Genomic DNA, 13,078 nt, shown 5'->3' with positions numbered 1-13,078 from the left:
ATGCATTTTCCACACAACCCGGCTAGCCATCCTCAGCTATGTTGTGGAAAACGGGGTCCTAGGTCCCGAGCCTGACCGCATGCGCCCCCTAAAGGAACTCCCCCTCCCTCGCAGCCTCAAGGCCCTCAAACGGTGCTTGGGGCTTTTCTCCTATTACGCCCAGTGGGTCCCCAAATATGCGGACAAAGCCTGCCCACTCATAAAGACCACGATATTTCCCCCGTCGGCTGAGGCTCGATCGGCCTTCAACCGCATCAAGGACGACATCACCAAGGCCGCGATGCGCGCGGTGGACAAAACTATCCCCTTCCAGGTAGAGAGCGATGCGTCAGACATCGCCCTGGCTGCTACCCTCAAACAGGCAGGCAGACCAGTAGCGTTCTTCTCCCGAACCCTCACCGCCTCCGAGGTTCGACACTCTGCAGTCGAGAAGGAGGCACAAGCCATTGTGGAGGCTGTATGGCACTGGAGGCACTACCTAGCCGGTAGGATGTTCACCCTCGTCACCGACCAACGGTCAGTCACCTTTATGTTCGATAATGCACAACGGGGCAAAATAAAAAATGATAAAATTTTGAGGTGGAGGATCGAACTCTCCACATACACATACGATATCAAGTATCGTCCTCAACGAGCCCCCAGATGCCCTGTCCTGCGGCACGTGCACCAACGCGCAGGAGGACTGCCTGCAAGCCATCCACAATGACCTCTGTCACCCGGGGGTTACCCGGCTCGTCCACTTTATCAAGTCCCGCAACCTACCTTACTCAACCGAGGAGGTCAAGGCCATGACCAGTGCCTGCCAGATCTGCTCGGAGTGCAAACCGCACTTCTACCGGCCAGACAAGGCTCGGCTCGTGAAGGCCTCGGGGCCCTTTGAGCGACTAAGCGTGGATTCCAAAGGCCCCCTCCCGTCCACCAACCGCAATGCCTATTTCCTCACCGTTATCGACGAGTTCTCCCGCTTCCCATTCGCCATCCCCTGCCCCGACATGACCTCAGCCACTGTGATAAAGGAACTGCACAGCATCTTCACCCTGTTTGGTTTCCCCGCTTATATCCACAGCGACCAGGGTACATCGTTCATGTGCGATGAACTGTGTCAGTATCTGCTCAGCAAAGGCATCGCCTCGAGCAGAACGACCAGTTATAACCTGTGGGGAAACGGGCAGGTGGAGAGGGAGAACGCGACAGTTGGGAAGGCTGTCCTTCTGGCCCTACGGTCGAGACATCTTCCAACCACCCGCTGGCAGGAGGTCCTCCCCGACGCCCTCCACTCCATTAGGTCGCTCCTCTGCACGGCCACGAATGAGACCCCTCACGACCGATTGTTTGTCATCCCCAGGAGGTCCACCTCCGGGGTCTCGCTTCCACCTTGGCTGACGGCTTCGGGACCTGTTCTTCTCCGGAGGCACGCGAGGAGCCATAAAACGGACCCCCTGGTCGAGAACAAACAAGAACAAAGAACAAAGAAAATTACAGCACAGGAACAGGCCCTTCGGCCCTCCCAGCCTGCGCCGATCCAGATCCTTTATCTAAACCTGTCTTCTATTTTCCAAGGATCTACTTCCCTCTGTTCCCCGCCCGTTCATATATCTGTCTAGATGCATCTTAAATGATGCTATCGTGCCCGCCTCTACCACCTCTGCTGGCAAAGTGTTCCAGGCACCCACCACCCTCTGAGTAAAAATCTGTCCACGCACATCTCCCTTAAACTTTCCCCCTCTCACCTTGAAATCGTGACCCCTTGTAATTGACACCCCACTCTTGGAAAAAGCTTGTTGCTATCCACCCTGTCCATACCTCTCATAATTTTGTAGACCTCAATCAGGTCCCCCCTCAACCTCCGTCTTTCCAATGAAAACAATCCTAATCTACTTAACCTTTCTTCATAGCTAGCACCCTCCATACCAGGCAACATCCTGGTGAACCTCCTCTGCACCCTCTCCAAAGCATCCACATCCTTCTGGTAATGTGGTGACCAGAACTGCACGCAGTATTCCAAATGTGGCCTAACCAAAGTCCTATACAACTGTAACATGACCTGCCGACTCTTGTACTCAATACCCTGTCCGATGAAGGCAAGCATGCTGTATGCCTTCTTGACCACTCTTTCGACCTGCGTTGCCACCTTCAGGGTACAATGAACCTGAACTCCCAGATTTCTCTGTACATCAATTTTCCCCAGGACTCTTCCAATGACCGTATAGTCCGCTCTTGAATTAGATCTTCCAAAATGCATTACCTCACATTTGCCTGGATTGAACTCCATCTGCCATTTCTCTGCCCAACTCTCCAATCTATGTATATTTTGCTGTATTCTCTGACAGTCCTCCTCTGTATCTGCAACTCCCCCAATCTTAGTATCATCTTCAAACTTGCTAATCAGACCACCTATACCTTCATCCAGATCATTTATGTATATCACAAACAACAGTGGTCCGAGCACGGATCCCTGTGGAACACCACTAGTCACCTTTCTCCATTTTGAGACACTCCCTTCCACCACTACTCTCTGTCTCCTGTTGCCCAGCCAGTTCTTTATCCATCTAGCTAGTACACCCTGAATCCCATACGACTTCACTTTTTCCATCAACCTGCCATGGGAAACTTTATCAAATGCCTTACTGAAGTCCATATATATGACATCTACAGCCCTTCCCTCATCAATTAACTTTGTCACTTCCTCAAAGAATTCTATTAGGTTTGTAAGACATGACCTTCCCTGCACAAAACCATGCTGCCTATCACTGATAAGTCTATTTTCTTCCAAATGTGAATAGATCCTATCCCTCAGTATCTTCTCCAACAGTTTGCCTACCACTGACATCAAGCTCACAGGTCTATAATTCCCTGGATTATCCCTGCTACCCTTCTTAAACAAAGGGACAACATTAGCAATTCTCCAGTCCTCCGGGACCTCACCCGTGCTCAAGGATGCTGCAAAGATATCTGTTAAAGCCCCAGCTATTTAGTCCCTCGCTTCTCTAACTAACCTGGGATAGATCCCATCCGGACCTGGGGACTTGTCCACCTTAATGCCTTTTAGAATACCCAAAACTTCCCCCTTCCTTATGCCGACTTGACCTAGAGTATTTAAACATCCATCCCTAGCCTCAACATCCGTCATGTCCCTCTCCTTGGTGAATACCGATGCAAAGTACTCATTAAGAATCTCACCCATTTCCTGTGACTCCACGCATAAATTCCCACTTTTGTCTTTGAGTGGGCCAATCCTTTCTCTATTTACCCTCTTGTTCCTTATATATTAATAAAAGGCTTTGGGATTTTCCTTAACCCTGTTAGCCAAAGATATTTCATGACCCCTTTTAGCCCTCTTTATTGCACGTTTGAGATTTGTCCTACTTTCCTGATATTCCTCCAAAGCTTCATCAGTTTTAACTCACCTAGATCTTATATATTTTTCCTTTTTCATCTTAGCTGGTCTCACAATTCCTCCCGTCATCCATGGTTCCCTAATCTTGCCATTTCTATCCTTCATTTTCACAGGGACATGTCTGTCCTGCACTCTAATCAACCTTTCCTTAAAAGACTCCCACATTTCAAATGTGGATTTACCCTTAAACAGCTGCTCCCGATCCACATTCCCTAGCTCCTGCCGAATTTTGTTATACTTGGCCTTTCCCCAATTTAGCACTCTTCCTTTGGACCACTCTCGTCTTTGTCCATGAGTATTCTAAAACTTACGGAATTGTGATCGCTATTCCCAAAGTAATCACCGACTGAAACTTCAACCACCTGGCCGGGATCATTCCCCAATACCAGGTCCAGTATGGCCCCTTCCCGAGTTGGACTATTTACATACTGCTCTAAAAAACTCTCGTGGATGCTCCTTACAAATTCTGCTCCATCTACGCCTCCAACACTACATGAGTCCCATTCAATGTTGGGGAAGTTAAAATCTCCCATGACGACCACCCTATTGCTCCTACATTTTTCTATAATCTGTCTACATATTTGTACCTCTACTTCACACTCGCTTTTGGGAGGCCTGTTGTAAAGTCCCAACAATGTTACTGCACCCTTCCTATTTCTTAGCTCTACCCATATTGCCTCAGTGCCCGAATCCTCCATCGTGCCCTCCTTAATCACAGCTGTGATATCATCTCTGACCAGTAATCCAACTCCTCCACCCCTTTTACCTCCCTCTCTATCCCTCCTGAAACATCTATACCCTGGGATATTTAGTTGCAAGTCTTGCCCTTCCCTCAACCAAGTCTCAGTAATATCAATAACATCATATTCCCAGGTACTAATCCAAGCCCTAAATTCATCTGCCTTACTTCTCGCATTGAAACAAATGCACCTGTCCCTTTGCGTTCATCATCTCTTCCCTGTCTACTCTTTCCTTTAGTCACATTGAGTTTATTATCTATACCTTACTGGCTTTAGTTGCTGCCTCTTTACTGACCTCTAACTTCCTAATCTGGTTCCCATCCCCCTGCCACATTAGTTTAAAACCTCCCCAACAGTGTTAGCAAAAGCACCCCCTAGGACATTGGTTCCAGTCCTGCCCAGGTGTAGACCATCCGATTTGTAACGGTCCCACCACTTCCAGAACTGGTTCCAATGTCTCAAAAATCTGAACCCCTCCCTCCTGCACCATCTCTCAAGCCTTGTATTAATTCTGACTATTCTTGAATTTCTACTCTGACTGTCTCGTGGCACTGGTAGCAATCCTGAGATTACTGCCTTTGAGGTCCTACTTTTTAACTTATCTCCTAACTCCCTAAATTCTGATTGTAGGACTCATCCCATTTTCTACCTATATCCTTGGTGCCTATATGCACCACGACAACTGGCTGTTCACCCTCCCCCTTCAGTATGTCCTGCAGCCGATCTGAGACATCCCTGACCCGTGCACCCGGGAGGCAACATTCGGGAGTCTTGATTTCGACCACAGAAACGCCTGTCTACTACCCTTATGATTGAATCCCCTATGGCTATAGCCCTGCCAGTCTTTTTCCCGCCCTTCTGTGCAGCAGAGCCAGCCACGGTGCCATGAGCCTGGCTACTACTGCCTTCCCCTGGTGAGTCATCTCCCACAACAGTATCCAAAACGGTATACCTGTTTTGGAGGGAGATGACTGCAGGGAACACCTGCACTGCCTTCCTGCTCTTTCTCTGCCTTTTGGTCACCCATTCCCTGTCTCCCTCACCAATCCTAATCTGAGAAGGTCCGATTACTACAGGCAAACCCCAGTTACGCCTACGTCGAGTACCCCGATGGCAGGCATGATACTGTTTCCCTCCGGGATCTGGCACCCACTGGTTCCCCCACTACAGACCCCCGCAGCTCCCCTGCAGGACCCGGCGCCCACTACAACAGCCCCCTCCCGGCCCCACTCCCCGTTGGTGGGCACCTACCGCGCGCATCCCCTAGCGCCACCACCTCTTCACACCCCGCCGGCGTCGGCACCACTACCCCCAGCCCCAGCTATTCCCCCTGCGCCCTGATCCCCTACCCCGACCCGGACCAAGGCTCCGATCACCATGCTCCCGGACGTACCCTCAACTAAGATGCCCGTGACAGCCGCACCACCGCCTGAGCCGAGGAGATCGATGAGGACGATCAGGCCGCCAAAACGAATGGACTTATGATGGCACTTCACCCCCGCCAGACTTTTTTTTAAAAACAGGGGGTGAATGTGATGAATGGTTACTGTATTACCCTTATCATCATGTAAGCTGATGTCCCCTTTAAGACCGGGCTTGGAACCCTGGGGAACTCCGCCTCCGGCTCCGCCCACCTGGGAGTTGTATATAAGGGGCCGCCTTGTGAGCGGCACCCAGTAAGCAGCCGTCTCGGCACCAGGCTAGTTCTGAGCTTATTAAAGCCTTCTTTACCGTTTTACTCTCTAAGCGTCGTTATTGAGGGTATAACAGCTGCGCTCCCTCTAAGGCAATTATGTTGTTCCTTAGCTACAAACACCAATACTACGTGCTGTACTCCATTGTGTTCTCATTAATGCTTTGTATGATTGTAACAAATGTCGGAATTCTCCGGCCTTTGGGATTCTCTGTTCCTGCCGGGAGCCCACCCCCGCCCATGGGTTTTCCGGCGGGGCGGGTTGACCTCAATGGGAAATCCCACTGACAAGCAGGAAGAGAGAATCTCGCCACCAGCAAATGGTGGGTCAATGAGAATCATGTGGCTGGGGGGCCGGAGAAACCTGCCCAAAGCTTCTTTACTCTTAACGGTAGCACAGTGGTTAGCACTGTTGCTTCACAGCACCAGGGTCCTGGGTTCGATTCCCGGCTTGGGTCACTGTCTGTGCGGAGTCTGCACGTTCTCCCCGTGTGTGCGTGGGTTTCCTCCGGATGCTCCGGTTTCCTCCCACAAGTCCTGAAAGACGTGCTGTGAAGTAATTTGGACATTCTGAATTCTCCCTCGGTGTGCCCGAACAGGCACCGGAATGTGGCGACTAGGGGCTTTTCACAGCAACTTCATTGCATTGTTAATGTAAGCCTACTTGTGACAATAATAAAGAATGTTATTATTATTAATGATTTAAAAAATCCAATCCTTTGCAACAAAAACTAACTGCTTGCCGCACCTGCATGTAAACTTTCTGTGATTCATGTGCAAGGACACCAAGATCCCTCTGAATGCCAACATTCACATCTAGTCTTGCACCCTTTAAAAATATTTTTCCAGGGCAGCACGGTGGCACAGTGGTAGCACTGCAGTCTCACGGCACCGAGGTCCCAGGTTCGCATCCCGGCTCTGGGTCACTGTCCGTGTGGAGTTTGCACATTCTCCCCGTGTTGGCATGGGTTTTGCCCCCACAACCCAAAGATGTGCAAGGTAGGTGGATTGAACATGTTAAATTGACCCTTAATTGGAAAAAATAAATTGGGTACTCTAAAAATTTTTTTTTTTTAATGTTTTTCCTACCAAAGTGGATAACGTTACACCTTGCCACATGTATTCCAACCGCCATGTTCTTACCCATGCACCCAACCTGTCTTTAATCCTCTGCAGCCTCTTTGCATTCTCCTCACTGCTTATTTTTCCATCTAGTGTACCACCAGCAAACTTAGATAGCCACACCCAATCCCCTCATCTAAGTCATTAATGTAGATGATAAATAACTGAGGTCTAAATTCTAATCCTTTTCGCACCCCAATATTTGCAGTTCACCAACCTCATTTATTCCTATTCTGTTTTTGTCCAGTAGTAACCATCCTCAACTCATATCAATATACTATTCCCAATCACATGAATCCTAATTTGGAGAATATCATCTTCAATAATACCTTATCAAATGCTTGTTGTTAAATCCAAGTACAATACATCTAACGGTTCCCCTTAACCAGCTCAATAAATTCATCTTTAAAGTTGTTACGGACTTTACTAACTCACTTTCGAACGCAATATAAAATTCTTCGATATTATGATCATTGTTTCCTAGAGGCCTCTTTATTACAAAGTTATTAATTATCGATTTCTCAGTGACAAATAGTAGGTACAAAATATTTGTATGATAACAGCACTGCAAAGCACCTTGGGACATTTTACTAGTTTAAACGTGCTGAATAAATGAAAATGGTTGTTGTTATTTGGTTGTCTTTTTTTACCATGCGCTTTGGTTTATAAATAGAAATGAAATTAGAAACAGAAATATCACAAGATAGGAATGTTTTATTTTAAGAATAGGAATAGACAATAAAGACCATAGTGTTTGTTTCATAATTAAATTAGAGCATTGCAAATTGTTATCTCAACTTCTGCCTTTATCTCTATCCCAACATTCGCCTATCTGACAAAAACCTAACAAACTCAGTATTGAAATCAGAATTCACAGCCTATCAGAAGTCAGAGTTACAGACTTGTATCTTGCAGCCACCGTGTTAATGTGTTTCCCGTTTACACTCCTCGTTGGTTTTGCTGTTAAGCTTCTGCCCTCCTGTTCCATATTGTCCCAGCGAAGAGGAAGTTGTTTTTCTGTATCTACTCTCTAAAGGCCCTTAATCATTTTAAATGACTTTATAAGATCGCCACTCAAACTTCTAAATTCAAGAGCACACAAGTCAGGGTTCAGCCATCTGCCTTCCTAACATAATCCTTTAAACCCTAGTATCAATCTGGTGAATCTGCTCTGTATACTCTCCAATTCCTCTATCCTGCTTACTTACCATTCCGTTCAATCTTCTCTCCCGTTTCAGCCAATTGCACTTTGCAAGCATTCGCAGATTGCTGGTAGTAAATGCTGAGTGGCAGAGTTAGGGTTCTCAGTGAATCATAGCTGTATATCTCGCTGGACCAAGGTTCACATGTTTTTTTTTGTTGGTCAGATGAAATTGTACCCACTGCCAACCAACGAGTGCAGAAGCTGATGGTTTATATGGAGAGGCGGAGGGTCAGAGTTTATGAACCTTGCGGCTAGAGGAATTGGGGGAACTTTGTGAGGAAGCAAAAGATATTTTAAAATAATCCCCATTTGGACTTACTCCAAAGGCTGGTAAGAACGGATGTGGTTTTTTTCCGTCCCCTCTCCTGATTCAGATTGAGAAACAGTCTCAGGCGAATAATGTTCCAACTTGGCGCTGCCAGCTAGGAGTCTCACCCAGTGGGCAGGCGTGTTGGAAATCCAAGTTCACATTGCACATGATTTTCTGATCGCCTAGGTTTACTGCTCCTACTGACTCCGGTATTTCCTGCAGCAGGATTTTCATGCCGGAGGGTGTGATGTACGCAATGGAGGAATTCTGGTCAGGAACCTCAACGTCCTATTTTACTCAAAATTGCAGGTGGGTGGAGGTTGGACGGGCAGGGGAGGAGGTGGATACAGAATGGCTTGTGGACATAGGATTGGTTGGTGGCAGGTTGGACCAAAAATGGGGGGTGAAGGATGTGGTGAGGGAAGGATCAGAGATGGAGGGTCCAATCATGGTGCTGGGGTTGATGGACTAGGGTGGTCCCATCGCAGGAGGTTCCATTCACTGGTGGGGGGGGTGTGTGATTGATCTTGGAGGAAGAAGCAGGTCAGCTGATCTGTAAGCAACTGCATTAAGCAACTTGCCTCTTCCACGCAGCTGTCCTCGCCTCCCTTTAGCTGCCGGGTGAAACGTAAAATGGAAATAATTCTGGGGATTTCAACCTGATTCAAATGTTAGGCCAACACTCCACCTTCTGGAGCAGGTTGATTGCCTGTCCCCTCCTGTCCCCGCTCTATTAAAACTAGAAATGGGAGGCCTTGTAGTGGGTCATGGTTGGTGGTATTAGAATTTTTACATTTTTGAGTCCTATCCTACCAAACCCACTTGCTCTCCACCCACAGCAGCACCATGTTAGGAAATTATGCCTCCTTGTGCATCCCGAGTGGTTTCGAAGAACTGCTTGGATGAACACAAGAGTTCCCACAAAGATAGAAGAAAGTCTGGACCAAAATATCATGGAATATGGAAAAGCCATTCACTGCTCTATCCTTCCCGGACCCCAATGGCGCAATCTTCCTGTTATAATGGCCCAGATCTTACAGTCTCCATAATGTCGGAGAACAGATGTTCCCCCTCCTCCAAGATGCAATTTGGGGCCCCATGGAATTCCAATGACACCATAGGAATTACCCAGGAATTTTGAACTTCCGTTGAGTAATTCTCCATCTCCCAGCGACTCTCTGTCTCTGAGCCTCTAACTCTAAACTGGAGTCTGAGACTTTGTGCAGTTTTGTGGGACATAGCTGGATAGTTATTTAGGAAATCTTAGACAGAAAAATCCTAATGTAACTCCTGGGTATCGATACAACTGATCCCCCAACCACATCAATCATTCACACTGAACCCCTCCAACCCCCTCCTCAACTTGCTTAACACTCCTTACTTTGCCCCCAATCCACTGAATAACTCCCTGAAACCCCAACTCAACCTCTGACCCCCGACAACCTCACGACTTCCCTGGCCCATCCTGACTCGCCTCCAACACCCAACCACCCTCCCCTGCCCACCCCAACCCCACACCCTCACTCCCTGCTGCCTGACCAGGCTAGCCCCAACATGACAACCCCTCCTGACTCAACCTGACTACCTTCACAACCCACTACCCACTCAACCATTTACCCAACTCATCAGCCTACCATGCCACCACCTCACCCAACCCATCTGCCACCCTGCCCACTTCACCATTTACTTCACACAGCTTACTTACTTACCTCAACCACCCACCGTACCACCCTACTCATTCATCAGTTTTCTACATCATGGATCAAAGTTCAAAGCCTTTCAACACCGGGGTTCCAGCTCTGACTGGACATTTTGGGCCATTGTTATATTATTCCAAACTGATTTAGGGTCTATAGGCTGGGCTGTACAACTGACCACTACATGTGTTTCCAGTGCGGGGTAGGGAGAGAGTATGTAAAAGCTGACAAGTGGCAAGTCCACCACCTTCCCATGTCCCCCAAACTCTCCCCCCATAATACGGTAGGTGGGCAGGTGCCAAAATCAGCAGCCACAACTGGCAAATTTAAATAGCTAACCTTGGCAACAAGCCAATTGAACCAAAAAATGTGCTGTCCAGGCTATAATATGGTTGGTAGAAACAGGTGCGCAAAAATGGGAAAGTAGTCTTTGAAATACAAATTTTAAAAGGTGGGAAGAGAGGGCTAAATCTGCGTAGGGTGGTACAGTGGGTGGGTGAGGTAAGTAAGTAAGCTGTGTGAAGTAAATGGCAAAGTGGGCAGGGTGGCAGATGGGTTGGGTGAGGTGGCGGCGTGGCAGGCTGATGAGTTGGGTAAATGGCTTAGTGGGTAGTGGGTTGGGAAGGTCATCAGGTTGAGTCAGGAGGGGCTGTCATGTTGGGGCTAGCCTGGTCAGGCAAAATTATATCGCCCCGTCACCCCATTTCTTCCCACCTGGCCTCCAAAACCAGCCCTTCCCACTCCCCTCAACCCCCTCGCTAAACTGCTCGATCCCTTCCTGCACAGAAGGACCCGATGTACTTTCCGGTGTCTCGCTTGTCTTTTTCCTAGACCTGCTTGGAGTCCTGGCACTGCCCATTAGTGAACTCTGGCGATGTCAGCCCCAGGATCTGTGTTGAAGAGTGTGATTGGATCAGACTCCTGGGAACCACATAACAATCCCCCCCGTATGGATTCCCCTCCAGTGTTGGCTTGACTCAGTTTGTTTCTGCAACATTTACTTGAAAAGACAAATGGTGCTTCCATTTAACATCACCCCAGGTTCGCACAGGGCACCCAGCCAAAGAACGCACCCTCCCCCCTCCACTTCCCATTGGTGCAGGCTAATAGCTGTCAATGGTCACAATGACAGACCAGTATGTAGAGGGTTCCATCTCTGCTACTCCACTACTGGGCCGATATCTGGGGTTTGAGTATCTGTGTGTGTCTCTCTCCAGCTGGCACTGAAACTTCAGAGGCCAGGGGATGCCGCACTGGGACACCTCCACGGGAGAGAGCACTGAATCAAGCCTGCCATTTATCCCTAACCGGAAGCCTGAGGCTTATATCACACAGATATCCAGACCTCCACCAATGCCCAGGTGATTCTCTCTCTTGCCGGTGGTACAACACCCACCCGGTTCCTACTTCGCTGGAGTAGCTTTCCCAAGAGAGAGAATAGGACACTGCTGTTTATTACCTAACCAGCAGCCTGTCCTGAGTGAACGGGTTCGAATCATTCAAGATGACCCTAGATTCTCGACCCCGGAATTAAGGTGAGGAATATCTTAACAATGACTTGGTCAGAGATCGCTGGTGAGAGATTGAAGAATTGAAACAACTCCAATTATCAGCAAATCGAGGTTTATTGCAAAACCCAGGTCAAAATCATCAAACAGAAGAAATTATAATAAAATCTTAAACTCTAACACAAACTAAGTCTATTCAAGAAGTACTATAACGGACACAACGTAAAATCTTATTGTTACACAAGTTTAGCAATGGCACAAAACACAAATCAAGTCCCCTTCCCCAAAGCCTCAACCACTATCAAAGTCAAGGGAGTTTCGCAAGCTGCTGCAGGGTACTTACGGTCACAGGCTGCAGGAGGTCAAGTCAAAGGTGGAGAGGTCAAGCCAAGAGACCCTCAATCGAAACACAGCCCCTTTTATATCTGTTTTACCTGGCTTTTTCCTGTGTTCGGCCAGCCCCTTTTGCATTGAATCCATAAGGTTTAAAGTTCCCGCTGGTCCTGCCCCCTTTGAGCCGGTCAGACCTGTCAAGATAGGAGTACCTCCCCTAGGTCCGCCTCCAGTCTGCTTTTTGAGATAACGAGGTGCTCTGGAGATCGCTGCTATGTTGATGGGGTGTTGATTGGATTCTGCTCTGGTGGAGGCCAAGTCATTTACATCTGCATGGGGCTATGACCATCCCATTGTCCTGCTTGCAGGCAGGCCCCTTGTGTATTCCCGTGCCCCTTTGTCTGTGTTTTAATCTTATCTAGTTGTCTGGCTCCTTCTTCCTTGCAGCTCCTGGGGGGGGGTTTGTAAATACCTATGCCCCTACTCGGCTCAGCGGACCAAGCCTGCTGGGAAATTTGGTTACGTTCCCTTGGCTGAAAAGTGTCCAGTTTACAGTCTCTGCGTTTTATTCTTGGGCAGTCCAAAAAGGGCCGAATTGCCCGAAAACCTTACAAGTATCACCAGCCACCTTCAGGTGATGGCACTCTCGCCTCGGGAAGTAAAAAGGTTGTGGGTTTTAATCCTACTACAGCACTGAGCACATAATCGCAGCTGTCTCAGACACAATCCTATATTACAGACGTACAAACAATTCAAGGAATGCATTAATGGAGGAGATAAAGGGTTGAGAGATAGGTTTAATAGATTCATAGAAAGATAGAAAACACAGGCAGGAGGAGGCCATTCGGCCCTTCAAACCCACTCCGCCATTCATTATGATCATGGCTGATCATCCAACTCATTAGCCTGTTCCCGCCTTCCCCCGCCCCCTGCCACATCTCCCCCATATCCATTGGTCCCTTTAGCTCCAAGTGCTAATAATAATAATCTTTATTGTCACAAGTAGGCTTACATTAACAGTGCAATGAAGTTACTGTGAAAATCCCCTAGTCTCCACATTCCGGCACCTGTTCG

This window comes from Scyliorhinus torazame, chromosome 6 (genome assembly GCF_047496885.1).
Source record: "Scyliorhinus torazame isolate Kashiwa2021f chromosome 6, sScyTor2.1, whole genome shotgun sequence".
Lineage (NCBI taxonomy): Eukaryota > Metazoa > Chordata > Chondrichthyes > Carcharhiniformes > Scyliorhinidae > Scyliorhinus > Scyliorhinus torazame.
This window is presented reverse-complemented; position numbering follows the sequence as displayed.